Genomic DNA, 27,454 nt, shown 5'->3' with positions numbered 1-27,454 from the left:
CAGAAAATGAAAATAAGTTTTCTGAAAACGAAAAAAAGTTTTCTGAGAATGAAAAGAAGTTTTCTGAAAATGGAAAAAAGTTTTAAAATGTTTAAAAAGTTTAAAATTCAAAAAATAAAATGTGTAATAATCGTATGGAAAATTGCAGATTATTATTATTATTATTTTCATGGTATCGAGTACGGCACATGTGCATGCAAAGGAGATAAGTGTGGAAATATTTGTATATTCAAATCTTTCATTGTAATTCGGAAAATACATACAAATTATGTTACATGTCTGTCATATTTAACCAGCTATTGTGCGAACTATCGAAACCTAACCACTTTACATAGACCCGATTCCCCCGTTTGCGTAATACTTTCTCTACAAGATAGCCGTCGGGGTATTTTACTTTGCCGAGCTCCTCCTCGTAGAAGCCCCCCTCGATGGGATGATCTTGATAATCGGTAAGTTTGTACGTCAGTGGATTGGTATCTTTCACCTCACTCACGGTGAATATTTCAGTCGTCCAATTGGGCGTATAGCCTTTTTCGAATACATTCTTGTACTTGCTGATTCGAACTCGATCGCCCACACTGAATTTCCGCGCCCGATCACTTCGTTTGATTTGCCGAGGCTTGTACACGCTACGATACAGCTGTTTTTCATTCTCCGTACTAACATCCACCGGTTTCATTCGAATCGTGCGATGTCAGGTGTAGTTGTAGGACTTTATTAAATTAGCCAAAATATTAACCCTTTCGGCCCGATCGGTGACTATGATCACCCAACGCCCGACGCTCGCTCTGTCCGAGCGGTGACTATAGTCACCCAACGCCGGACGCTCGCTCTGTCCGAGCGGTGACTATAGTCACCCGACGCCCGCCACTCCCTCTGTCCGAGCGGTGACTATAGTCACCCAACGCCTGACGCTCGCTCTGTACTAGTGGTGACCATGGTAACCCAACATTTGACGCTCGTTATGTACGAACGGTAACCATGGTGACCCAACATTATGTTATAATTTTTTAAGCATTTTATTTACGAGCGACTGCACTCGCTCTGCGTAAGATAGCCTGGGATTGTGCGTCTGACGGGCGCTTGTAGTTGTTCCGCAAGTACGGACGCTTGCCGCGACTGCTCGGTCAGCGGGGACGGCGCGACGTAGAATGCGTCCGTAGCGAAAGGGTTAATCCGTTCGTACGATCCTTGGAGAGTGAACCACTTTCACATTTTATTTTTCAATGTTCGATTAAAACGTTCGCATATCGACGCCTTTGAGTTGCTAAATGTCGGATACATGTTGATATTGTGATGCTTCGCGAGGGCTTTGAATTCGCTGTTGTAAAATTCTTTGCCTCGATCAACGTGTAGATGTGTAGATATACGGCTCTGGGTCATTACAGATTTCATGGCAGCAGTAACATCTTTCCCACTCTTGGACTTTATCGGCACAGCCCACGCGTACTTGGAAAATATATCGATGATTGTTAGCAGGTATTTGTATCCCTTGTTGTGCGAGCTGTATGCGGTCATATCGACGAGATCAGCTTGCCAGGTCTCATCCAGTCCGCGTACATCTACGAATCGGCGCGGATAGTTGCGTCGTGCCTGTCTGTGAAGTTCGGCCGCTAGTACAGCCTTCATTGTTCCCCACTCTTCACCTTTCAATTTTTCGAATCGCCGTCCAACCACTCTGGTTCCTCAATCGATACTAATCCCCTGCTGGCCTGCCCCCAGCGTCGGTGTTGCTTGATCCCCAATATGATTGATGCGACTCAACTCATTTTCTATGATTTTGTTATTTATGCGCAGCTGTTTCAACTTCTCGTTGTGATTATACGCGAAACTCGCGAAATTTGATTAAAAAGTATCCACAATATCCACAGCCATAGACTATAAAGCAGTATTGAGAACTTTTAAGGAAACAGCATCGTTTTCCATCTGAGGATCGGCGATATTACACAATCGTTTGCTGTGTATATCGTAGTGGTTATCGGCGGTGGTTTTGAATCCAACACCCGGAGGCCCGGGAATAAATTTTTTTTCCTATTATCGTGCGCAAAGTTCGATTTTGCGCATGCATTTGCGTTCGCAAAGTACCACTTTCCCACACGTTGACAAGAGCGCGCGGGAAAGCAACTGAGCGAACGGGGATGTAGCTGAGCGAGTGGGAATGTGGTGAGCGTGCGGGAATGTATAAGAGTATACGAGCGATTCCAAGGTATATACGCGCGCGCCATCTCTTCGGCACTCTCTTCGCATTAACACGTGCGAGCGATACTTTGACGTTCGTTGTCCGTATCAAGAAAACGGCAGAATACAAAACACAGAATGCACGTTTTGACAGAAACATTCCAGACGACAAAGATGTAAACAAACCGGCGCGCTGAGCTGAGAGCTGAGCGCCGGTTTGTTTACATCTTTGTCCTCTGGAATGTACCTGTCAAAACGTGCGTTCTGTGTTTTGTATTCTGCCGTTTTCTTAATACGGACAACGAACGTCAAAGTATCAGTCGCTTGACATCAACACTAGAGAGAACAAGTGTGAGTGAATAAGTATGAATAATCTACAAAGTGATACGGATAGCGAGGGTGAGGATGTGTCTCATGATGTGCCAGCTGAAATGCTCGCTGCAGCGAAGGATATAGCATTAAATTCATTGCCGAACATTTCCAAACAAAAGTACACAAAAGTGTACAACGAATTTAAGAAATGGCGCAGCACAAAGAAGACAACGTCATTCGCCGAAACTGTTTTACTTGTGTATTTTAATGAAATGTCTACGCAATACGCTCCATCGACACTATGGGCTTGATATTCTATGCTAAAAACTACTATGAAAGCATATGATAATATCGGTATCAGTACATATATACAATTGCTAGGATTGCTAAAGAAGAACAGCTCGGGGTATAAACCCAAAATATCCAACGTATTCACCACAGCTGATGTGTCCAAATTTCTTAAAGAAGCACCAGATACAGAGTATCTTGTAATGAAGGTATGTATACATACATGTATATTAATTTCTGTATAGCGACACTTGTCGTGAATTGAAAAAATCAAGCTCAGAAGTCTAAAAACTCGTCGAAATTGATTGCATCACATGTAAAATTCGTTTTGTTATTATAAAACTTAATATAATCTCTTTCATAGGCGTTACTAGTAATGGGAATTTCCGGTGCTTGTCGAAGGGAAGAACTGTCTAACATATGTATGGATGACGTGAAAGATCATGGTACTTTTTTGTTCGTAACATTGCAAATAACAAAAACTAAAATTGTGAGAAGATTTACGATAGTAGGTGAATTTTACAAAATAGTGAAAAAGTATATGGAAAAACGCCCAAACAATTCCAAAACAAACAGCTCCTTTTTGACATATAGAGCAGGAAAATGCGTGTTACAGCCTCTTGGCATTAATACGGTTGGAGGCGTACCTTAAAAAATTGCAAAATATCTTCGAATAGAAAATCCTGAACTCTATACGGGTCATATGTTTCGAAGATCGTCTGCTACGATACTAGTTGACGCAGAAGCAGATATAACAGTTTTGAAAAGACACGGCTGGTGGAAATCGAACACAGTTGCAGAAGGATATATTGAAGATTCCATGCAGAACAAAAAAGCAATCAGTCATTTTATTGAAAGTGCCATACCATCCACATCGAAGAATTCGAAGCGCTTGAAACTCAACGAAGATGCAAGTATAGTAGAAAATGAAGATACACAAATTCTTGATAATACGTTGTATCCAAATCCGTCTGAAAATGCTAATGTATGTACTGATACCCCAAAAGTAACAGTGATTCCTGAAACTCCTGAAGAGTCGTATGAAAATTGTAGAATTGAAAATGTATCTATAACAACATCAGTGTCATTAAAAAATTTACCGTTTCATTTTGTAAATTGTAACGTTACGATAAATATTAATAATAATTGAAAATAATGAATAAATCAGATTTTTCTCAATTTAATAAATTTATAACAGTTCTATAATTAGCTTTTTTGGGGCGGGGAGGGCTTCGCCCCCCCCCCCCCCCCCCCCCCCGTTCAAGTGCCCCAACGCCACCGTTCCATACGTTTCAATTATTCAAAATAATTGTAGTGGTCGAACTTTGCGCAACTTAATAGGAAAAATAGTATACGATACTCGTGCGCACGTAGGTAATCCCGCACGAGTGAAGCGAGTGCGGGAACGACCTTCTTTGCGCACTCGTATCGTAATGTACTATACCCCCACCACGCTCCGAGTGTCGTCCGAATATGTCTATACTCATCACTGGACGATCACTGAACAAACGATGATTCTATGTTTACACGCCGCTAATAAACGATTCCAGCCTCGCGCAACTCTTCAACGATGGCGACTATTTCGTTGGAATAGTTGGGACTTTTTCATTTCGTTTAATTATCGACCATGCCATGCCTTCAACGGTTTTCCGCAACAAATTCAAATCGCGCCTTAAACTTTTGATACTTTCAAGCATGGATCCTATAACCTCGCGAATTTCTTCGGCATTATTTGCAATCTTCACCTCAATGATACGAATTCCCCCCTCGACATCGTTCTGGAGCACATCATTCGCTCGCCGTACACTTTGGTTAAGTACTCTCATAGAAACGGTATCGTTTTCCATCCGAGGATCGGCGATATTACACAATCGTTTGCTGTCTATATCGTAGTGGTTATCGGCGGTGGTTTTGAATCCAACACCCGGAGGTCCCCGAATGAATTTTTCACCCCCACCACGCTCCGAGTGTCGTCCAAATATATCTGTACTCATCACTGGACGGCCACTGAACAAATGATGATTCCATGTTCATCCGCCGCTAATAAACGATTCCAGCCTCGCGCAACTCCTCGATAGTGGAGACTATTTCGTTGGAATGGCTGGTATTGCCTGCAGCCTGTGACGCCATAAGCAGTAGGAGACAATCTACAATTTCATTCGGATCATTTCAGTAGACATAATCAATAATAAGTATTTTTGTTTATTTTAACAGATGCTGCCTCCAACAATACATTCATATATATATATATATTTATTCTACATTTATTTGAATAAATTATATTACTGGAAATTAGGTGTAACTGTGATTCGAAATATATTATATAATATATATATAATAAATATATATATAATACATATAAATTCTATTAATATTTTTTGTGTTTTTCGAAAAGACAGAGCGATTTCGTGAGAGACCCCGTGCACTCCTTGACATACCACTTCTTCAAGCGCTGAACATTTTCGAAGGCGCAGTTGTATCCCATTGAAGCGTTTCCATGATAATCGCAGCACCAGCCCGCCTCTTCCATATGTTTCAGTTTTTCCAGTGATAGTGGTGAAATGTGTAAATCTTCCATGTTTATTACTTGTTTTGTCACACCACGGATCTCTGTCAGCCACCGTTTCTTCTCCTCACCTTTGACATATACATAGCATGCATATTTAACGGCCTTTTTTACAATTTTCTGTACCTCAGCATAAGGTTCGATTCCCGCATTCCAAGGTATTCCATGAAAATTGCGTGTTAGCCAAGCCTTAGTAGCTTTGTGTTCAGCTGGTAGATCCGCCCAAGCATACGGCGCCGCGGCGGTTTGAAGAGAATGCGGCTCAAACCCGATGAGTTTATGTTTATGATGCAAAGTTCCTTGGATATAAATTTATCGTTGGGGCCAACGAAACTTTGAATGTCCATGATCATTTCCATATTGCAAGTTGGAACAGTGCTGTTTGTTACGCTCAAATTGCTCATCTGTCACACAAAAATTCAAATTTGTTGTATTCGCCTCATTGATATTTCATTCGTAGAATGCCCTCGATTATCGTCTTTTGCATGGCGTTGAATTGCACCACATCATTTTCCATGAGGCTTACAATTCGTGTGGGTAAAAATATTTCGAATTGTTCATTGAGCGCGAGAAGAATACTCGTGCCGTGCTTAGTATTTACGCGTCTTATCCCCGTCACGCTGTACTCCTCCCCAACCTCCAGATCTGACATTCTCTTGGTGGGTAGCGTTTCCAGGCGATAGACGAGGTTAATTTTATTTGGATCCATCACGTTCGATGTAGATTTTATAAATTTGACGTACTATGGATACTGAAGTTCGCAATGGGAAAACTTTGAGAACAATATAACGTGTTGAATGAGCTTGCGATTTATATACCAACTAACCACACTCTCCACCCTAATAAATTCTTGAAAGTGAAAGTTTACGAATCATCATCAACATCCTCGGCCTATCCAATTTCGGCATCACCATCCGGTCAATTAACACAAAAGAGTGTATTCAAAGTATGTAAAAAATATTATTTTTCGCTCTGGGGAGTAAAACTATTAGCGTGAAAGTTCACGAATCGCCATCAACATTCCCGACCTATCTTATTGTGGGGAACATCCCCAGCTTTACTTCAAATTAGGTGTAACTGTAATTCGAAATATATATATATATATATATATATATATATATATATATATATATATATATATATATATATATATATATATATATATATATAACTACAATGAATCTTATTAATATTTTTCGAATGTAAAATTTTCGCCCTGGGGGTAAACTTTTAGCGTGAAAGTTTACGGATCGATATCAACATTCCCTGTCTATCTATTGCGATGTCACCATCCGGTCGATTAAGGTAGTACCGTGATAGCAGCAGTCCTCAACTTCCAGAGAAATATCCCCCGTATCAAACATTATAACTAAAGTAAAAAGTAGTTGAGATACATTACACCTTTGCGCCTCCTCTTACATGTGCAGACGTATAAAAATTTTCCCATTGCGTCTTTTGTCTGACGTGGCAACGTTGCATTCTAACTCAGTATCTCTTGCCCCTCAATCCCCTTAAGCATGTGTTGTAGAGAAATGTATTGTTATGAAATCAATTTGAGGTTAGTTATAATTGGAGACTGAAAATAATACACAATGACGTCGCGATTAAAACCTGTACCTTAACCTATATCCGCAAAGTTCTGACATTTATTTCAATTCGTTGGGCCTTTATGGCATTTTGAACTTCTCGCGTGAGGCAACGTTGCCAAGTCACTATTTCTCACGGGTCAGGTTATGAGAGAAAGTTTGAAAATCATTAAAAGCAACAAACTTTAATAATTATTTACAAAAAAAATGAATACGGCTTGTTTATGTTTTTTTTGAAGAAAATTACTTGTTATATCCTCAATTAATAATTCTCAGTTTTTAAAAAAAATTCTAAGAAAAGTATGGCTGTTATTAAATAAAATGCTCACTCTAACTACGGTCGGGATAGGGAATACATGTAAATTGTACGACTTTTGATCGCTAATATTGCAAAATTTAGTACCGCAAGGACTGTTGAAAAAAATTCCTACGTATAAAAGACACTTCAAATTATGTCTATTCAAAAATTGAAAGATATTGTAAGAAAAGTGATTTATCACGGTACTACCTTAACGTAAAAGAATGTATTCCAAGTATGTGGAAAATATTATTTTTCGCCTGGGGCAAACTATTAGCGCGAAATCTAATTGCGATGTCGCCAGCCGGTCGTTTAACGCAGAAGAATGTACTCGAAGTACATGGAAAATATTATTTTTCGCCTGGGGCAAATTATTAGCGCGAAAGTTTACGGGTAACGGCGAAAAATCAAAATGGCTATTCATCCGACCAAGAAATAAATCACATTATAAAACTGTCCGACGAGAAAAATCAAAATGGCCGCCGTCAGACGGTGAAATCGGTCGATGATACTGGTGACGTCATAGCGAAAATCACATTATCAAACTGTACGACGGTAAAAAATCAAAATGGCTGCTCATCCGGCTGAGCAAAAATCAACATGGCCGCTGTCTGAATGGCCGCTCGTCTGACTAAGCAAAAATCAAAATGGCCGCCATTAAAAAATCAAAAATGGCCGCCGTCAAAATGGCCGCTATCAAAAAGTCAAAAATGGCCGCCATCAAAATGGCCTCCGTCAAAATGGTCCCCCGTTAAAATGGCCGCCGTCAAAATGGCCGCTGTGGGCACGTCAACCGGTTACGTCACATGGTTACGTCACCTGGTTACGCAATGTTTTTGGTCTAGAACTGTCATATCCTATCTACTAATGACAAAAAATTCGTTTAGCCTGAAGAATGCGAAAATAATAGAAATTAGAATTGGAGTGTATCACAATGATATATTGAATGAATTACCAGTTGCAGCTAAAGAAATTATTGAAGAAAATAAAAACGATACGAAAATAACTGAAATAATACAAATTTCAAGGTTAGGGGCCGTCCAATCATCACGTGAGGCTTAAAAGGGGGGGGGGGGGGGGGGGGGGTGGTTGACAAAAATCACGAAATGTCACAGGGGGGGAGGGGGGTGTAATAAGATATCACGTGTATTTATTTTTTCATCATTTTTTCAAACGCGCGATTTTCAAATCGAAAAGCGGCGTCTAGTGTGACCTTGACTCGCCGTTACTAGGCCACAAACGAAGTATCTTCTCACGCGCCGCCGACGACCGCCCGGCTCGGTACGCAAATCGCCAGTTATTTTATTGTTTTCGCGCCGAATACATACATAAACCGTTATCATACCTAGTACGTTTTACATTAATAAAACAATGTTCAAAGTAGGTGATCTGTATAAAGACTTTTTTGCAGAGTATAAGAAAGGAAAAAAACCTACTATCTGTCAGAAAGAATTCAATGAGTTGTGGGCTAGTGCGAAAAAAAAATACACTATAAAAGAAGAATTTATGAAGTGGGCGAATAATCTTCTACTAGATTACCGCCGAAAGCACCAAGCAAAGAAATTTTCCAATATTCTCTATTATTGTTCTAATTCTAAAAAGGTAAGTTGAAACTAGTAGGTATCTATTCAAGGGGATAGTCCTAATGAATAAGACTTTACCTATAGTTTATTTACAGTATAAATACTAGTGTTAAATCTTACAACATTTTTGATTTTGAAAAAATAAATATAGATAAAATATGCATAGCATATCTACATTAAGTTTTACTTAAATCCAAAAGATATTATTTTATTTTTAGGTTTATAAGAAAGTTATTTGAATAATCTCTTAGGTTTTTAATAGTTTTAGCAGTAGTCATTGGCGCATAGGAATATTATATTTCATTTCATAAAAAATGCTGAATACACATCACGTAGCCCCATATGCCTACATTAATCACTGCTCGCTGAACTTTAAAAAAGTAGGTGTATTGAGCTAAATCTTGTCTACTAGGCATGGGTTCATTAAACATAAAAAACAAAGTAAAACGTAAGTCGTGGTGGTGTAAAGTAAAGGTTATATTGCTACTGTAACACATTTGGCGTTTTTTTATTTACTAATAAACAGTAATAAAATGTACAATATTTTTATTACTACTTATTCATAATTCATACTATTGAACTGAAAGATTCATTGTTAATGGAAAATGGCAGTATTATCTTGCATACATATATTAATTACATACCCATTATTTTAGTGAAAATATGAGGATATGCATGGTTTGCGTCCGTTTTGAATTCTTATTCCAATATCAGAAAAAATAAAATTGAGTACTGGGGATGGTTAATTTACTTGCAAGATATTATCTTTACTTGCACGATGATAATTAAATTATTAAATTTTTAGAATGTCAGCGAAAACATTCCTATTTTGTCAATGACATCCAATGAGCAAGTCTACCTGTAAAACTTTTTACGTCTACGATGTGCGTCTCACCGATTTGTTCCGAAATCACTGTCAAAGGCAATGACACTATTGAAAGCACCTCAACAGGTAGTAAACATCCCAAATGTATTACAAATTTATGATAAAGAAAAATTGAATTGCAGCGCTAATTTCTAAATAACTAGTTGTTGCCCCACGGTGTTACCCGCGATCCTACAGGAATCGTGCATTTTTTCGGGATAAAAAGTATCCTATGTATTAATCCAGGGTATCAGCTATCTCCATACCAAATTTCAGCCAAATCCGTTCCGTCGTTAAGGCGTGAAAAGAGAACAAACATACAGACACACACACACAAACTTTCGCATTTATGATTTAGTGGGATTATTTAAGTGTGTGTATATACACATATACACCCACTTTTCATCAAGTATCTTATGAGTCCCTTATATATAATTTACTAGCTGTTACCCGGGGCCCCGCTCCCGTGGGAATTCCCGGATAAAATATAGCCTATGTGTTATGTGTTATTCCAGGGTCTAAGCTATCTCCAGTTCAAATTTCAGCCAAATCGGTTCAGCCGTTTTCCCGTGAAAGAGTTACAAACATACAAACATATATACATACATCCTCACAAACTTTCGCATTCATAATATTAGTAGGATAAAACAATTATTTCAATGTTTCCATGTCGTTCGAATGTCGGTCATTCCAGCTGCTCGGAAACGTAAAGGTCAAGATTTGGAGTGTAGCGACGAGAATTCACCGGATACACCAAGTGCAAGCAGTTCTATACCGCAACCTGTACATGCTACTCTTGCACAGGATAAGTTGAAGAATCAGATTTCCCTTCTTCAAATTGAACTTGACTTAGCTATTCGTCGTAGGGATTCTCTGGGCGCCAGTGAAAATGAGACGCGTGATGTGACGAAACTGCGCCGAGAAATTGATAAATGCACAAAAGAGCTACGGAAGAAGGAGAAACATATGCGTCACTCTCAGTCACATAGATTATCAATAAAATCAAAGATTAAACTTGCTTGCAATCAGAGTCCGAATGTAGCTAATCTTCTTAAGGCGCGTTCTGCCCCAGGTCGCCCGCGCATGGAAGAGCAACAACCGCAATTGTTAAAAACTATCGTCGATTTGGCTATGTTTGGTGCTTCTGCGGAGGAACGGCGTCGTTCAGAAATTGTTCGAAGTTGCCGAACACTTACTAACCTCCATGAGAAGCTCAAGGAGTACTGATTTCAAATTTCGAAGAGTGGCACGTATCTCCGGTTGCTCCCACGAAATTATACCACTTTGGAGAGTAAAAGGCATGTAGTCACTGTGCCTGTAAAATTGAGTCGCCCTGAGGAAGATCACCATAAGGCTCACGTCGATCAACATTTTTGTGTAGCCACAATAAGATCCTTGGAAACGCTGGCATCTGTTCTCGGGCCAAAACAAGTGTTTTTTCTGTCGCAAGACGATAAAGCCCGGGTACCTGTAGGTTTGACAGCGGCAAATAAATCAGCTCCTCTCCTGATGCATGTCGAATATCGTGTCTCATTGCCTGATCATGATTGGGTGATTGCTACAAGGCACAAATTGATCCCTAGTGTTGTAACAGTTGAATTTAGCCGCCAAAGCAGCGACTACGTGACCCAGTGATAGGTAGGTCCGTAGGGAGGGGGGCTTTCACCTAAGCGGTGATACGACGGGAGAGAATCGATCAAAAGGTGTAAGCGAGAGACGACGAGAGAATCGATCGAGAGAATAAGCGGGAGACGACGGGTGAGGTGGATCGTCATGAGGGTGCGCTCAAAAGAAGAATCATACGAACGGAGACAGACAACCGACGAAATGAAGTAAACGCATACGGATTCCCGATTAAGGAGAACCCACCAATATATTACGGACGAGGGAATTCGAATTGGCCGGGCACTGAATTCGTGAGTGCAACCGAAGAGATGGAAAAGGGGGATCTAAAGAATATCCACTATGAACGCTTATGATAAGTTTTTATACATATTCTGACCTGTCTTGTTTTTATTTGTAATTTTATGATTATGCCTTTTATGGAATTGTTGTCGTCCTAGATGTCCACCGTCCCCATTTTATTTATACAGTTATTTATTATTTTCGTTGATAGTTATACGCTCATTTTATTCGGTCCTAATTTATTGATATATGTCATTGGGTCATACCAAACGTCAGGAATTTCGTTTTAAATAAAAAAACAATAAAAGTAAATTGATAGCGGCATCTTTTCGTTAATTGCGAGGGGCCCCGCAATTGGAGTTAATCCTAGTCCAAATAAACGGCGAACCCGAAAAGACCGTTACAGTGTATATGCTGGGTGCATCATAAAAGGAAATGATATGGACCGTGCTGAAGCAATCACGTATTCAGGGCCAACATACGTGGCGATTAAAAGTGGCAAACATTCCTCTTCGACAGTTTCTACTCATGCTACCGACTTTGATAGGCTTGCTACTCTCAACAATTTCAAGGAAATTATGCAGGATGAAGAAGGACGCCTGAAACCAGTTGTTTTGATTTCATCTGATGGAGGACCCGACGAAAACCCGAGATATCCAAAGGTTATTTCCCATGCCATAGACCACTTTGTCAAGCATGATCTAGATGCAATATTCATCTTTACGAATGCACCTGGCAGAAGCGCGTTCAACCGTGTCGAGAGAAGAATGGCGCCTTCAAGCCGGGAATTATCTGGATTTATACTTCCTCATGATTCTTATGGAACTCATTTGGATGAACAAGGGAGAACAAAAGATCATGATCTTGAAAAAATGAACTTTCAGAAGGCTGGAAACGTCCTCGCACAAGTATGGTATAATATGGTTATCGACAGCCATGACGTCGTAGCAGAGTATGTCGAACCCGACGACAGTACTGAAAGTTTTATTCCAGACCTGCCTTCTCCGCAGTGGTATAGCGAGCATGTGCGAGAGAGTCAGTATTTGCTTCAGGTACATTAGTAAAATCTCACTTATTATTATTTCATCATTTATTTTTCTTATCTATTCGACAATACAATTAAAATATCATGATATCATTACCAGGTGGTGAAGTGTGATAATCACGCTTGCTGTGGATATGTGCGGAGTTCTTTTCGATCTATTCTTTCGGAACGCTTCGTTATACCTCCTTACCCAATTTTGCAGACGTCTAGTGGCTTATGTATTCCGAAGCCTCAAGAGCATGATGGCAAGACGTTTGCTACATTTCTTCTGCTTCGGTCTCTTGGAATCACCCCAAGAGATTCTCTGCGTTGTGCGCGAAAATGATGACACCGAGTGGCTTGATGAAACTGACGTTGATCTTCAACAAAGCACAGTTCAAACAACTGATCTGCAAGATGCTTATCCAGTTGTTAGTGTTGAAGAATGTCTTGCTAATCCGTGGTCCGAGGACAATGTACATTAAAGAGGTTCATGTACTAAGTACAATATATGATTTTCGCATGATTACATCATCCGTTTATCATCATTTTCATGCAAATCAAAAACAACCTGCAACCTTTCTATCTAGACATTTTTATCATGGTCCTTAATTTCAGAATAACATAAGATTATATTTTATATCTGTATTTAAGATAATACTCTAAAATATTCTAAAAAATTTAAGATTTTTTTTAGATACTAAAAACACACGTGATGTTGGGCGGGGGGGGGGGGGGGGGGGGGGGGTAGTCTTCAAACTAACCACGTATCACCAAGGGGGGGGGGGTTGAAAAAAGCTTAAAAAAAGATCACGTGACTAATGGACGGCCCCTTAGGCAAGAAATTTAGCTCCAAAGATGTATGGAATTGCAATATAAATGATTTTTGCTTAGAAAATGATATGTTGATGTGGGGATATCAAGTATTAACTCAGGAAAATTTAAGAGATAGAATCTCACAGGAAATGCACGTATGCCATTTTGGAGTAGTAAAGATCAAGAATCTAGCCAGCGGGTATTGCTGGTGGCCAAATATGCAAGGTAATATCGAAGAAATAACTGAAAACTGTTTTGAATGCAATATGAATGAAAATAATCCTGTTAACAAAAGTAAGCATACTTGGGAACCAACAGATCACCTTTCAAAAGCGTACACGTTGATTATGCTGGTCCTTTTTATGGAAAATGGTTTTTCATAATGGTAGATGCGTATAGCAAGTGGCCAGAAATTTATATCGTTGAAAACATGACGGCCGGTACAACTATAGAAAAATGATGAACTGTTTGAACGTTTGGTTTGCCCAAAATCATGGTGCCAGATAATAGAAGTACATTCACGTCGGCTGAATTTAAAAAATTTCTGGAAAAAAATTTAATTCAATCAAAACTTACAGCTCCATATAATCCTTTAACAAATGGCCGAGCTAAACGATTCGTGATCAATAGTAATTTGATTTTCTCTTTCGGGGTGATGTATCGGCGGAGTTAAAGCATCTGTATTTCTTAGTCTTCTAGGACTATGTTAACGATTTACATTTGTAACTTTTTGTTTCTTTTTCTTTGTCTGTTTGACACAAATTTGTTCATTTCACTCAACAAAGTATTCAAACTCCTCTACTTAATTCAAATTTTGCATTCTAGTCTTTTCGCCTGCTTCAGCTACTTGATTCAGATGTGGTTTCCAAACACGACCATCGTCTAATTCAATGAGACGATGTAATAAAGCGGTTGTTTTTTCTATTGTGCCATATTCCCATTTTTGTGTACCAATGTAGTTTCTCACAATTACTCTCTCTCCTCGCTCGAAACTTTTTAAATTTTTATTATTGTATTCCGTAATTTCTGAGTTTTCAGCTCAAACTGGGGTTAGAGTCACAAAAGCGCGAAGAAGCAGTTGCTCAGTGATCAGCATACAAGAAAGACCAATTCCACAATTACACCAATAATAATTAATAAGACGCCACGTGCTAATTGTAATTATAGCCTATGAATGAAGGTAAAGTTCTTGTTCATTAAACTATTGCACACATAATTTAGAGAAAAAAACTCACAAACACAACAATTGATTAAAAAAAAAAAAAAAAATAGCCAAATGCCTCGTCATATAATCAGTGACGCGCATAAATAGATTAACGAGATTCCCACTGTCCCTATCTGCTATCTAGCGAAACTACAGTCAAGGGAACTGGCTTGGAAAAATCAGCGGGGAAAGACGACCCTGTTCAGCATGACACTAGTCTGGCACTGTACGAAGACATGAGACGCATAGTATAAGTGGGAGGTGGCAACATCGCCGGTGAAATACCACTACTTTCATCGTTTCTTTACTTACTCGGTTAGGCGGAGCGCGTGCGTCGAGGACTTTCGTCCCGACTGTCACGGTGTTCTAGAGCGAAGCGTGTAAGAGTGGCGTAAGGCTTCGGCCAATCGTCGATCATACTTCCGCAGGATCCGATTCGAGGACACTGCCAGGCAGGGAGTTTGACTGGGGCGGTACATCTGTTGGAGAATAACGCAGGTGTCCTAATGCCAACTCAGCGAGGACAGAAACCACGCGTAGAGCTGAAGGGCAAAAGCTCGATTGATCTCGATGTGCAGCACGCATAGAGACTGTAAACGCATGGCCTATGGATCCTTTTGGCTTGAAGAGTTTTCAGCAAGAGGTGTCAGAAAAGTTACCACAAGGATAACTGACTTGTGGCGGCCAAGCGTTCATAGCGACGTCCCTTTTTGATCCTTCAATGTCGGCTCTTCCTATCATTGCGAAGCAGAATTCGCCAAGCGTTCGATTGTTCATCCACGAATAGGGAACGTGAGCTGAGTTTAGACCGTCGTGAGACGGGTTAGTTTTACCCTACTGATGACTCGTCCTTGCAATGGTCATCCTGCTCAGTGCGAGAGGAACCGCAGGTTCGGACATTTGGTTCACGGACTCGGTCGAGCGGTCGGTGGTGCGAAGCTACCTTCCGTAGGATTATGCCTGATTGTCTCGAAGGCCGCATCCTCTCTAGTTGAAGGGGGCAACGATATTTCTAGGAGTCTCGTGGGCCGAAAGGCTCAAAACAATGTGACTTTACCAGGTGGCCGGTCCACGAACCGGTCGTCGTACGAGCCCTGTTTGCCGGGAGGGCTCTTCGGCCTTCGTCGGAATCTTCCCGCTCGTCGGACTGGCCTCGAACGGTCGGTCATGGGTCATCTAGTTCTATGTCGAGACTCGGAATCGTCTGTAGACGACTTAGGTACCTGGCGGGATGTTGTACTCGATAGAGTAGTTACCACGCTGCGATCTGTAGAGACTTAGCCCTTGGCTTGGGGATATATCTTGTCGGTTGGACTAGGCCCCGATGTTCGTGTTTGCAAAGCTGGCTCGATGCTGGTCACGCGACGCGTCATGTGCCGAACGGTCTCGCACGCGATTACTCAACCCTCTACGAGAAGCCTAGAGATTTATGTTAATTTTTAGGTAGATAAGTAGGTGATCGTCCTCTACAGGGCGATCCTGGAAATTGGGTGGAGGATTTATTATTAATATCATTAGAAATGATTATGGAATACAAGCTTCAATGAATACACAAATGAAAGTAGCAAGCGAAAATGTAAGACGAGGAAGCAGCGTTACGAAATGTTCTGAACCTAGATGTTCACACTCACACATCTACCCTTCAGTGGTTACAATTCCGAATCCGCAGAATGGCTCACACACACCATTACACTCACATACGATTAACTCTACACGTCTCTAAGGAGTTCGTGGCACAGCTTTTAACACTCAATGTCTAGTTTCGGAAGGCTAACGGCACGACGCAAGACGCTTTGGACATCGCGTATAGAATTAGAGGAATTCTCTCCTTAATCGTCGGTGACGCTCAAAGACTGATATACTCTTTACGCGATATCTTCTGAAGGAGCCTGGTTTCGTTGACGTTGGTTTGACCCTTTCTCTAATGGGACTGACTTCGCTCGCTCGTACGACACCCTTTGAGCGTCGGACAGCGAGCAAGGTTTTCGTCGACTTCGCAAATTTGAGACAAAGGCTCGCCTCGCGATGCTCATCCTCGAAGCGTGTGATCTCGCGCTCGCCTCATCCTGGTGTTGATTATACCCGGGATCCAGCGGGCGCGGGAACGCTGACGATGCAACGGTCAACTGCACCGCTGTCCTTTGGTCGTGCCACGAACAGAATTACAAGAGAGTTATATTATATGAATTCAATTGTGGTTTGAGAATAATTCCCAGATTCAAGTTTATACTTCCTCGTCAACATTAAAAGTAATGTTCATCAGAATAATAATATATTCATATGTATGTGTTCAGACGGCGGACGTGACATCCCTCCCCCCTTAGGTGTCGATGCCCCCATCGACTCAGTGCGCCGGGCCAACGGTGACACCAGCACTGGAGGGACGGCTTACCCTTGACGACATGATACTTGGTGAATCGAGATTAGCAGCTTCCGTACATCGGACACATGCTCATACCCACACACATGCGACACGTTTTGTGAATCACCTTCACTTTCACTTTCCTGGTTACTGCGCCGCTGGTTCGTCGCTTGGTTAACCTCGCGTCTCGCCGACTGCGTTGTCACTTTCGTTTTGATCCTCGGTGGACGCAGCATCCCTGGGGTCTCCCCTCTCCTCGGGTTCACCTTGCAAGGCCTCCGCAAGGTTTATCCTAAAAAGGGGTCGTAGGTGGTGTCCCGCTCGATGGCTCTTCCCATTCGACGAGGTTCCCCTCGACCTCCTTCGGTTCCACATCCTCGGTTCCGAGGAGCATCTCGAGTTCACGCTGGAGCAAGACCCAACGCCCCCATGATGCGTGACCGCACCGCGGGGGGCATGGTCTTGCCCAGCTTCCTGTAATCGATTAGGAAGGGAGCTTCTTCACTGACCTGAATTATTATCGGCTCTGTCTGTACTCCCTTCTCCTTCGTGTTCTTCGCTGTTCGGACACCCTTGTCTTTCCCTGGAACAGTAGCGCGGCGGTAGAACGTTGTTGTCCTTCCTGCGTTGTCCGGTATGGTTGGCGGCCCTTCTTCGCGATTTGTGTTGGTGTGGTCCATTTTCGTCTTGAGGAATCGATCGAAGGCCTCCACGCAGTGACCCGCGTGGGGACACGGTCGCTTACCAACGCTCAGGCTACAGAGGGTGCAGTAGCTGCCTCCCGGCCTCCGGTTTGATACGTAGCGCTCGAGGTAGCACTCCTCCCAGTGCTGGCCGGCCGCCGTTTCTACGCATGTCGGGCAAACTCCGCGCCTTACTTTTCCCTCGCGATTATCATTCCCGCGGGTATCATCGTCGCAGGCAGGGACACCTCCATTAGCTTTGGCAGGGCGGCTGTGGCCACCGCCTCAGTTGATTTTGGAGGTGATGATGACCCTGGCGCTTCTTTTGCCTCTGCCGCGGATGGTCGTCCACTCTGCGCGTTCTTCACCACTTCTTCGTATATCTTCTAGCACTTGGTGGCGTGCCTCGGCCGGTTATCGCTTGGCACGGTAAGCTAACAGAGAGGACAGGAACGGAGGTTATTAACGAAAGTATCCAATTCCATAAACACGGTGACCCTCCAGTCCACGTGTTGCAGATGGAGGGGGCCGCCTGATCGTAGTGAATTCCAGGCTGGTCTTCCATCGGTGTTACCTGATATGCGTCAGTGTTGTCGAGCTCTCCGCCGGCCAGAGCCGTGGAAGCCAGAAGCACCCAACGCACAGCATTGTTCGTGTCGGTGTCGATGACTCACACTTCCGCACTCGTCTTCTAGAAGCCTCTTTATCCTACTCCCGCACACGTTCTTCGAACACATGCAGAGCACACAAATAATTTATTTATATGTAATAAATTAATGTATTTTATTAGTGCGTTTTGAATAGCGCACGCTATAATGATTCGATATGAGAGAGTAAATGAGACAGAGCAGGAGCAGGGGCAGTGGGCCAAGTGGCATAAGAGAGAAAGGTTCTCAAAAGAGTTCATGCAAATTATTAAAACTGTATTGAAGAAACTTCTAATAGTGAATATATAGCTTAATTGTCGTTTCTTATTCTTACAGGTAATACTTGTGATAATGGGAATTGAAGTTCATGTAAATAATGTACATAATTCTAATAAAACCTACTTGTTCTTACAGCAACGCAATAGTTTGATTATTTACGAAAGAGTTTGAATACAAGGAATGAATTAACCATCCCAAAATGACAATTCGCTATAAATACTCTACAATGCCACGTCTTCAGCTTAAAATCACCGTGAAAGGATCATCGAATGGAAAGACGAACCTATGCTGCTTCACCTCAATTACGTCGGAAGAAAACCTAACCTACAATATTTCATTAGAATTACAGCAAGCACCACTGCATAAAGAATTGATTTAAACAGAGATTTTCACAAAAGTGAAGAATGCTATGGAAAACGACACCGGAAAAGAAAGGTATGGGTAACACTTACACCTGAAATTGAACAAGCATAAATAAACAAAAGTGGGAACATGTGCTTCTCAGATTATTTGCTAGAAGAAGTAGAGACAGAACACCAAGTACCTTCAAATACAGATACACTCACTGAAAATTTAAAACAAATGTTAGAAACAGAAAAAAAATCCAATGAATTTAAAAAAATTATCTGAAAAGTATACAATAAATAAATATATGAGTAAGAATTCTAATGCAAAACAATGGTTAGAATCATTTGAAAAAGAATGTGAAAGATTTAAAATCACGGAAGATGAAAAAAAATTGAAATGCTTCAAAATTTCCTTGACAAAAATGTCCTGGATTGGTATAGTTTTATGTTCATTAAAGAGACAATACATTCAGATTGGAATACATGGAAAACAAAATTCTGTGAAACATATGTAAACAAGAGTATGCTATATCTTTTAAATACCTAGAAGATTCACTAGTCGATTATGCTATGAAAAAAGTACGATTGTTACGTGAAGTCAGAAAATCTATGGATAGAGGTACTGTAATAGATTTAATAGGAACAGTTCGACCGAAACATATATTGAATGAGATTAAAAGAAAAACCTGACAGAATTGAAGGACCTTTTCAATGAACTCGGTAAATATGAATATTTAGTAAAAAATAAGAATTTGGAGTATAAAAAAAAAACAAATAATAACCACGCTAGAAGATTAAACCAAAAACTACCATGTAAGATATGTTTGAAATGACACAAAGGCAACCGATACCATAATGAAGATACTTGCTGGTTTGAATTCAAAGAGAATAACAACACGTTTCTACAGATGGATTCATACGCTGATGAGGAAAAAAACGAATAGTCACACCATTAATCAAAATAAAGATTTTGTTGAACAATACTCTAGGATCAGAAGCATTTTACGATTTTGAGTCAAACTTTTTTTTAATAAGTTCAAGAATAGTAAAGATAAAACCAAAAAAGTCAGCCCAGACTAATACCGAAACATTCCTCACGATTAATAGTGTGAAATGACCACAAGCCGTGATCAACATAAGAATAAAAATTTGGATATAGAAAAAGATATGGACGTCCACGTAATAGATCAAAAAAATTTTGAATATGACTTCCTTATTGGACTTGATGTAATAAAAGAGTTCAAATTAAGACAAGATGAACATTTGAAAATAACACAAGGAACAAAACCTATAGATGTGATGAATAATAAATTTTCTTGGGAACTTGGACAGAATTGATCAGATTCAATTTATCAAAATTTGCAACGTTTCGTTGGTTTTATTTATTTTCCAACTTCATCAGGCAAGCTGTAACAGATGTACATAAACTTTAAAATCAAGTTGCATGAAACAATAGACATGATACATGTAAGTTACAAATTCAGAAATAATAAACTGAACAAAATTACAAAATATTTACTTTTGAGGTTAAATCATCGTTAAAATCCTCTGGTCCATAACATCAAGTCAAAAATATGTTTAAATAAGACTAGACAGATATATACATTTTTTTTAATAAAATTATAAATTCATTGTGCCAATAAATCAATTTAAATAAAATAAAATGGACAAATATAATGATGGACAAATACACATGTCAAACGTAGTGACTCTTAAATCACAGACTGTACTACTCTCACACAGTGTGATAGTACGTGTGGAGGTCGCATTATCTGTATTGTCAACATGACTCTGTTGTCCATGACTAGTACTGTTCGTATTGTGCGCGAAAGTTCAACCTCTAAGTAAAATAAAATAATTACTATGGCTTCACTACATCCTTAACATCATTTATCAGGTCACTGTAAATTGTACTGAGATTTTGCGTGTCGGATCTAAAATTGACACAATTCATCGCCTTAATAAAAATCACTTCACTTAGGTTTCTCTTCATGTAATTTTTCTCCAGATCTAAAATCTCCACATCCTCGAACTGAAAGTTATGACCATCTTCAACAAAGTGATGTTCCGCTAATGCTGTTTTGTTGTTTTTTATGGACTTCTCAGGTCTGCAGTCAAGTTTGTGTTGTCTCACTCTGGCTTTTAATTTTTGCCTGGTCTGTCCAACGTACCATTTCCCACACGAGCACGGAATCCTGTATACCAGGCCAGGTCGGGAAAATAGATCCTTAACCTTGAATACGTTATAGAATACCAACTTGCAGTTGGTGTGCCTGAATAAAGATCCCAGTCTTGGTGACAAGCCTTTTATGTAGGGAAATCTGCTGAACGACCAATTCCTGTTGACATTGTTGCTCCTGATGTTGTTTCTAATCCTCTCGGATACAATTTTCTCACACTTGCTGATGACCTTGTTTGGATAATTGTTAGATGACAGTAATCTTCTAACCATGCGAATACTTTCCTTGGTCTTGTTCACATGACTCAAGCGCATGGCTCTGTTCAAAAACCCTTTTGCAACTCCCAATTTCTGGCTCAATGGATGATTGGAATTAAAATTCAAAATTCTTCCTGAGCTGTACGGTTTTTTGAACCAAGAAGTTATAAGATCACCATCTTCTGATCTTTCTATTAGTATGTCCAAAAAAGGCAACTTCCCGTTATTCTCAACTTCCAAGGTAAACTGGATGTCCTTGTCAACACTATTAAACACATCTAAGATGATGTCTACTTTATCCTTTGGAACCACTGCGAAGAGATCATCAACATGCGACTTAATGATCGGAATTTCAAAGTCAAGGTGAGTCAACGCCATTGAAACAACATAATCTACTGCAATGATGGCAATTGAAGGACTTGCTGGACTCCCCATAGCACATCCTTCCTTCTGAAGGTAAAAATTGCCATCAAACACGAAATATCCCAAGTCGTAACAAAAATCAATAAGCTCTAGTAGAGTAGTCTGGTCCAATTGTACAAATTTCTGGATTTCATCCCACCGCTCAATGATGATTTTTGTTCGCTCTTTGGGAGCTTGTATTTCGACCGAGCCGCTTGGAAGGTGTGGTGAGTTGTGGTGTTTAATTTGTATAATGCTATTTATTTATTTTATTTACAATATATACAATTATTTACATGGCTGCCAAGTGATGCATGGTGCAGTTTTAGTTACAATGCAATGGGAAGGAGGCGTCAGCGTTGATGTCAGTCTGCTAGGGGGGTCGGTCACGGTCCTGGGTGGCGGAGTGTACCTGCTCTCCGGCGAACTGGGCGGCGTTAGTGATGATGTCAGTCGTCTAGAGGGATCGGTCACTGTCCTGGGTGGCGGAGTGTACCTTCTCTCCGGCGAACTGGGAGGCGTTGAGGGACGGCGGTACTCAGTCGGTTTGGTAGGAGACTCCCACTCGCTGTCCGTCGTTTGGGTGGCAATTGTCGCAAAGGACCGCTGCGGTTCAGGAAATGGTGACACAGGAGGTGGGATGTGCCGGTAGTAGCTCGGCGAAGTCAGTCGCGCTCGGCGAACATCCCACAAGGAGAGTAGCACGGCTGGTGGTCTTGTGAGCGGTCGAGCGGGAACGTCTATGAGGTGTAGTGTCCAAGGGACAGGCGGGTTTGATGAAGATGATTTTTGTTTGTCGCTGGCCGAAGCCAGATAAAAGGCGTCCGTCATATAACGTTGCGTCGTCAAGTCTGTTGTAAAGTCAGTCAGCTTGGTCAGTCAGTCGTTGTCGTGATGATGAGATGGAGCAGTGTCGTTCGGAGTCGGTTGGAAGCGTCAAGGTGTAGAACTCGAAGTGTCCTGCCGATCGGTCTGATCGGCCGTCTTTTATTCCAGCCTCGGTGGATCCTTGATAGCGGGAGACCACGTTCGGCGCTTACGCAACGCGCTCAGCTGCGTGGGTGGCGTGAGCGGCGTGCGTGACGTCACACTTTCTTTTGGGTCGCGTGATTAGAAAGCACGCGAGGCTGGTTGCCTCGCGTGAGTTGGAAGGCGCGCGACCAACGAGTTGTGTTCACGTTGTTGTGAACATTCCGCCCGCCTCACTATGCGTGCATAGTGATATTGTTGTTATTCTTCTGCAGCAATTGGAAGGAGAACTATCTTGTTGATTGGTCTTGTTAGCGTGGTTGTGGCGGTTTTTATGACGGCAACTCTGATAAGACCATCGTTTCCTGGTAGTGTTTCGATGATTCGTCCCAGCGGCCATTTTGATGGAGGAGTGATTTCGTTTCGGATGAGGCAGAGACGACCCTTTTTTATGTTGTCCCTTGCTTGGAGCCATTTGTTTCTTGGGATGAGGCTTTGGATGTATTCGCGGGACCATCTTGTCCAAAAGTGATCTCGCATCTGGGTGAGTTGTTGCCAGCGGGACAATCGTGATGTTGGCGTGTCCGCAAGCGTTGATTCCGGAAGTGCATTGAGGGGTGCACCGATGAGAAAGTGACCCGGGGTTAAGGCCGAGACGTCGTCAGGATCATCAGTCAGTGCACTGAGAGGCCGAGAGTTTAGGCACGCCTCGATTTGTGAGAGGACGGTGCTCATTTCTTCGTATGTGAGCGAAGCGTCTCCGATGACTCGACGAAGATGAAACTTTGTAGATTTCACGGCAGCTTCCCAGAGCCCGCCAAAGTGTGGAGCTGCTGGTGGGTTGAACCGCCAAGTGATGCCCAGTTGAGCGAGTTCCTTTGTGAAGGAGTTGTGTTCGCTCGTTGCAGCTTTGATCAGCTTTTGCAGTTCGGTGTTTGCGCCTACGAAGTTGGTACCTCGATCGCTGTAGAGCTCGGTGCAGAGTCCTCTTCTTGAGATGAATCGTTTTAAAGCTGCTTTGAAGGCTTGTGTGGAATAGTCGGAAGCGATGTCTAAGTGCACAGCTTTGGTCACCATGCATACGAAGATGACGAAGAAGGCCTTGGTGGTCTTGTGTCCTCGTCCTGGTGAAGTCTTCAAGGCGATTGGTCCTGCGTAGTCAACTCCAGTGAATTGGAACGGTCTTGCTGGAGTTACTCGTGACCGTGGTAAATTTCCCATGAGTTGTTGCGGTGGCTCCGCCCGCCATCGCGTACATGTGACACATTGGCGTATACGTGATTTGATGAGGTTCCGTCCTCGGGGAATCCAGTACCGCTGGCGTAATGTTCCTAGGACGAGTTGAACTCCGCCATGTAGTGTCTTCGTGTGCAGGTGATCTATCAACAAGGATGAGAATTTTGAATCATGTGGCAGGATTATTGGGTGTTTTTCGTCGAGGGAAAGTAATGAATGTTTGAGTCTTCCTCCGACTCGTAAAATGCCTTTGTCGTCGAGGTAGGGAGTGAGAGATATTAATGAACTTCCCTTTTTGATGCTGCCGGTTGTAAGGTGTCTGAGTTCTTCCCTCCAATGCTGTTGTTGGATGATTTTTAGCCACGCGATCTCGGCTTGGATGATCTCGGCTGGGGACAGGAGAATTTCATGATTGTGGTTTTGAGGAAGCCAACGTCTACACCAAGCGGTGATTCTGAGCAGCTTGCTGTAGCTGGAGAATAGACTGAGCATCTCAGGTTCAGTTGGTGGTTCTCTTGCTGTTACTGCATGGGCTGTTGACCTCCCTTCTGGAAGGTTGGTGAGATCTGTCTGGAGATTACTCCGTGGAGGTTTCTCATCATTGGAGAGAAACTCTGGTCCCTTCCACCAAAGTTGGTGTGTGAGTAGGTCTCGTGGTGAGAGCCCTCGTGATGCGCAATCCGCTGGGTTGTGCTGACTCGGGATGTGATTCCATTTGGCTTCTGGAAGTAGTGTTTGGATCTCAGCGACTCGGTTTGCTACGTATGTTTTCCATCTTCGTGGAGGTGCCTGGATCCAGCCCAGCGTGACAGTGGAGTCTGTCCACAAGTATGTAGTGATGTTATTCCAGTTGGACAGCCTAAGTGTGTGGTGAGCCAACTTAGTGAGGAGATGTGCCGCACAAAGTTCCAGTCGAGGAAGTGACACCTGTTCAAGTGGTGCGACCTTACTCTTTGCAGCTATCAATGATGTTTCGCTCCGGCCGTTTTCCTGGAGAGCTCGCAAGTAGAGGACGGCCGCGTAGGCTTGTTCGGAGGCGTCTGAAAACCCATGGAGTTCTATTCTGTTGGTCCGAATTAGCCAGCGAGGTATGCGAATGTTGGAGAGTGTTGTCCATTGGTCGTGAAACTCCCTCCAGTTTTGTGAAATGTGTTGAGGAAGAGGATCATCCCACTTGGCGTTGATCAACCATGTCGACTGAATGGTGATTTTTGCTCGAGTTGTTACGGGTGTGAGCCATCCTAAAGGATCGAAGAGTTGAGCTGCCTGAGATAAAATTGATCGCTTCGTAATAGCTTTGACGGTGGTTGGTTGGATGGTGAACAGGAAGGTGTCTGATTGCTGGCTCCATTGAAGCCCTAGAGTGGAGTGAGTTTCCTCTGTAGGAGCCCAAGACATGTTGCCCTTTACCAAACGATCTGACTCTGGAATGTGTGTGAGCAGAGTGGAGTCGTTTGACATCCATTTCTTGAGTGGAAATCCGCCCGCCATGCATATCTCTCGAAGTTCCTTTTGAATATTGAGCAGTTGCGTTTGATTATCTGCCCCAGTAAGGATGTCGTCAACGTAGATATCTCGTTGAAGAATAGATGCTCCAAGTGGGAAATTCGCCTGCTCGTCGTGAGCCAGTTGTCGGATGGTCCTGATGGCTAGAAAGGGAGCGCAAGCGAGACCGTACGTCACGGTGTTGAGTCGATATTCGCATGGGTCTTGATCTTCCTCGGTTTTCCACAATATTCTTTGGAGGTCTCTGTCATCTGGGTGTACGAGAATCTGTCTGTACATTTTCTCGATGTCAGCAGCGATGACAAAGCGATGGGTTCTCCATCTGAGCAAGACGTCAGATAGAGCTGGCAGCAGATTCTCCCCTTTTAGCAGGAAATGGTTGAGGGAGATTCCTTGGTGAGTTAGGCAGGATCCGTTGAACACTACTCGAAGCGGTGTAGTGGTGCTGGACTCTCGCCACACTCCGTGATGAGGAAGGTAGCAGACGTTGCTCGTCGGCTTGGGTGATTCTGCCACCTCCATGTGTTTCATGGCTTCGTAGGTGGACATGAACTCGTGGTAATGTTGCTCAAGCCCCTTATTGTGTTTAAAGCGCTTGAAAGTGTAATTGAGACTTCTTTCGGCAGCTCTCCGGGTGTCCGACAAGTCCATTATTTTTGATGAAGTTGGTAGTCGCACGATGTAGCGACCTTCGGGTGTTCGGGAATGTCCGATGGCGTATGTTTCCTCGCAAATTCTTTCGTCGGGAGTCAAGGAAGGAGGAGCGTTGGGCAGTTCCTCCTGTTCCCAGAATCGTCGAACCATGGATGATAGCGAGTCCCTTGTTGAACAGTGGTGACTCACTGTGGTATTGGCGGATGTGTTTGACGCACTAGTGGTGCCTGATAGAATCCATCCGAAGATGGTTTTCTGGGCGATGGGTTGATTTCTGCCCCCCTTCCGGAGACCGGTGTCCATGATTTGAGCATAGATGTCAGCCCCGAGGAGGACGTCGATGGGATCGGAGGCTTCGAAGTCTGGGTCTGCTAGATCGAGCCCCTTGATGTGATTCCAGTCCTGCCTAGATGCCTCCACGTTGTTGCCGTAGAGGGTCAGTTTGGGGAGAATCAGTGCTGTCGTTACGATGGTAGTGTTCTTGTGACGAGCTGTAACCTTCAGCTCGACTTTCCCCTTTGCTGTTGCGGTTTGGACGCCACCTACTCCGTATATGGCGATTGATGCTTTAGTCCGAGTGATGTGGAGGCGTTGCGCTAGCCTCTCGGTTATCATGCTCGTGTCGGAACCTTGATCGATGAGTGCACGTGCATGGTGCAAGTTGCCGAAACGATCGGTCACCCGGATGCGGGCTGTAGCTAGCAGAACGGACACTCTTGTTGATGGGCGCTGCTTGGCGATGAGGCAATTGGCTGAGGTTGCTGGCTTTGGAGTGTCCAAGGCATCGTGCAGCGTGGTGTGATGTCCCTCCGAGCAAGTTCGGCACGTCTTCTTGGATGGACATTCGTGGTGCTTGTGTTTGCCCAGGCAGTTGGTGCAGCGGTTGTGTTGCAAAATTATGCTCAACCGTTCCCTGGCTGGTTTGTCCTTATAGGTTGGGCAGAACATAATGTAGTGAGCCTGGTTACAGATGATGCAGGTTTCTGTGGGTGCACTGCGTCTCTGTTCTTGTTCGGGTTCGCTTGCCTTCTTCTTCCCATTGTTGTTCTGGGCGTGATGTGTGTTTTTCCACCGTGGTGATGGCTCGGGAGATTTCTGTTCTCCCTTTGGTTGCTGGATTGCTTCGAGCGTCTGGATTCGGCGTTCGAGGAAATTCCTGAGGTGTGTGTAGGTAGGAGGCTCCGTTGTCTCGGCGATAGAGGCCTCCCAGTCTCGACGTGTTTTGTTGTCGAATAGTTCGACCACCAGGAAAACATACAAGTCCTCGTGCTGCCCGATGGGTCTTCCAATGGCGTCAAGTGAACTGC

General features: G+C 42.7%; 2 long non-coding RNA genes across 2 annotated transcripts in view; both read left to right on the top strand.

Moving 5' to 3' along the window:
- The first annotated feature begins 1,045 nt into the window (after nt 1-1,045).
- Nucleotides 1,046-27,454, top strand: part of LOC124181565 — a 29,157-nt gene continuing 2,748 nt past the window's right edge. Inside the window, exons 1-2 of the long non-coding RNA XR_006870506.1 lie at nt 1,046-1,159; nt 24,876-24,880. This is a non-coding gene — a long non-coding RNA (uncharacterized LOC124181565). The remainder of the gene's footprint in view (nt 1,160-24,875; nt 24,881-27,454) is intronic.
- LOC124181564 lies at nt 2,032-23,921 on the top strand. The gene is made up of 4 exons (XR_006870505.1): nt 2,032-2,140; nt 22,799-22,809; nt 23,407-23,411; nt 23,911-23,921. It is a non-coding gene; the product is annotated as an uncharacterized LOC124181564 (long non-coding RNA).

Source organism: Neodiprion fabricii, chromosome 4 (assembly GCF_021155785.1).
Source record: "Neodiprion fabricii isolate iyNeoFabr1 chromosome 4, iyNeoFabr1.1, whole genome shotgun sequence".
Classification (NCBI taxonomy): domain Eukaryota; kingdom Metazoa; phylum Arthropoda; class Insecta; order Hymenoptera; family Diprionidae; genus Neodiprion; species Neodiprion fabricii.
The sequence above is the reverse complement of the archived record's forward strand: the minus strand, read 5'-3'. Positions and strand labels throughout refer to the sequence as shown.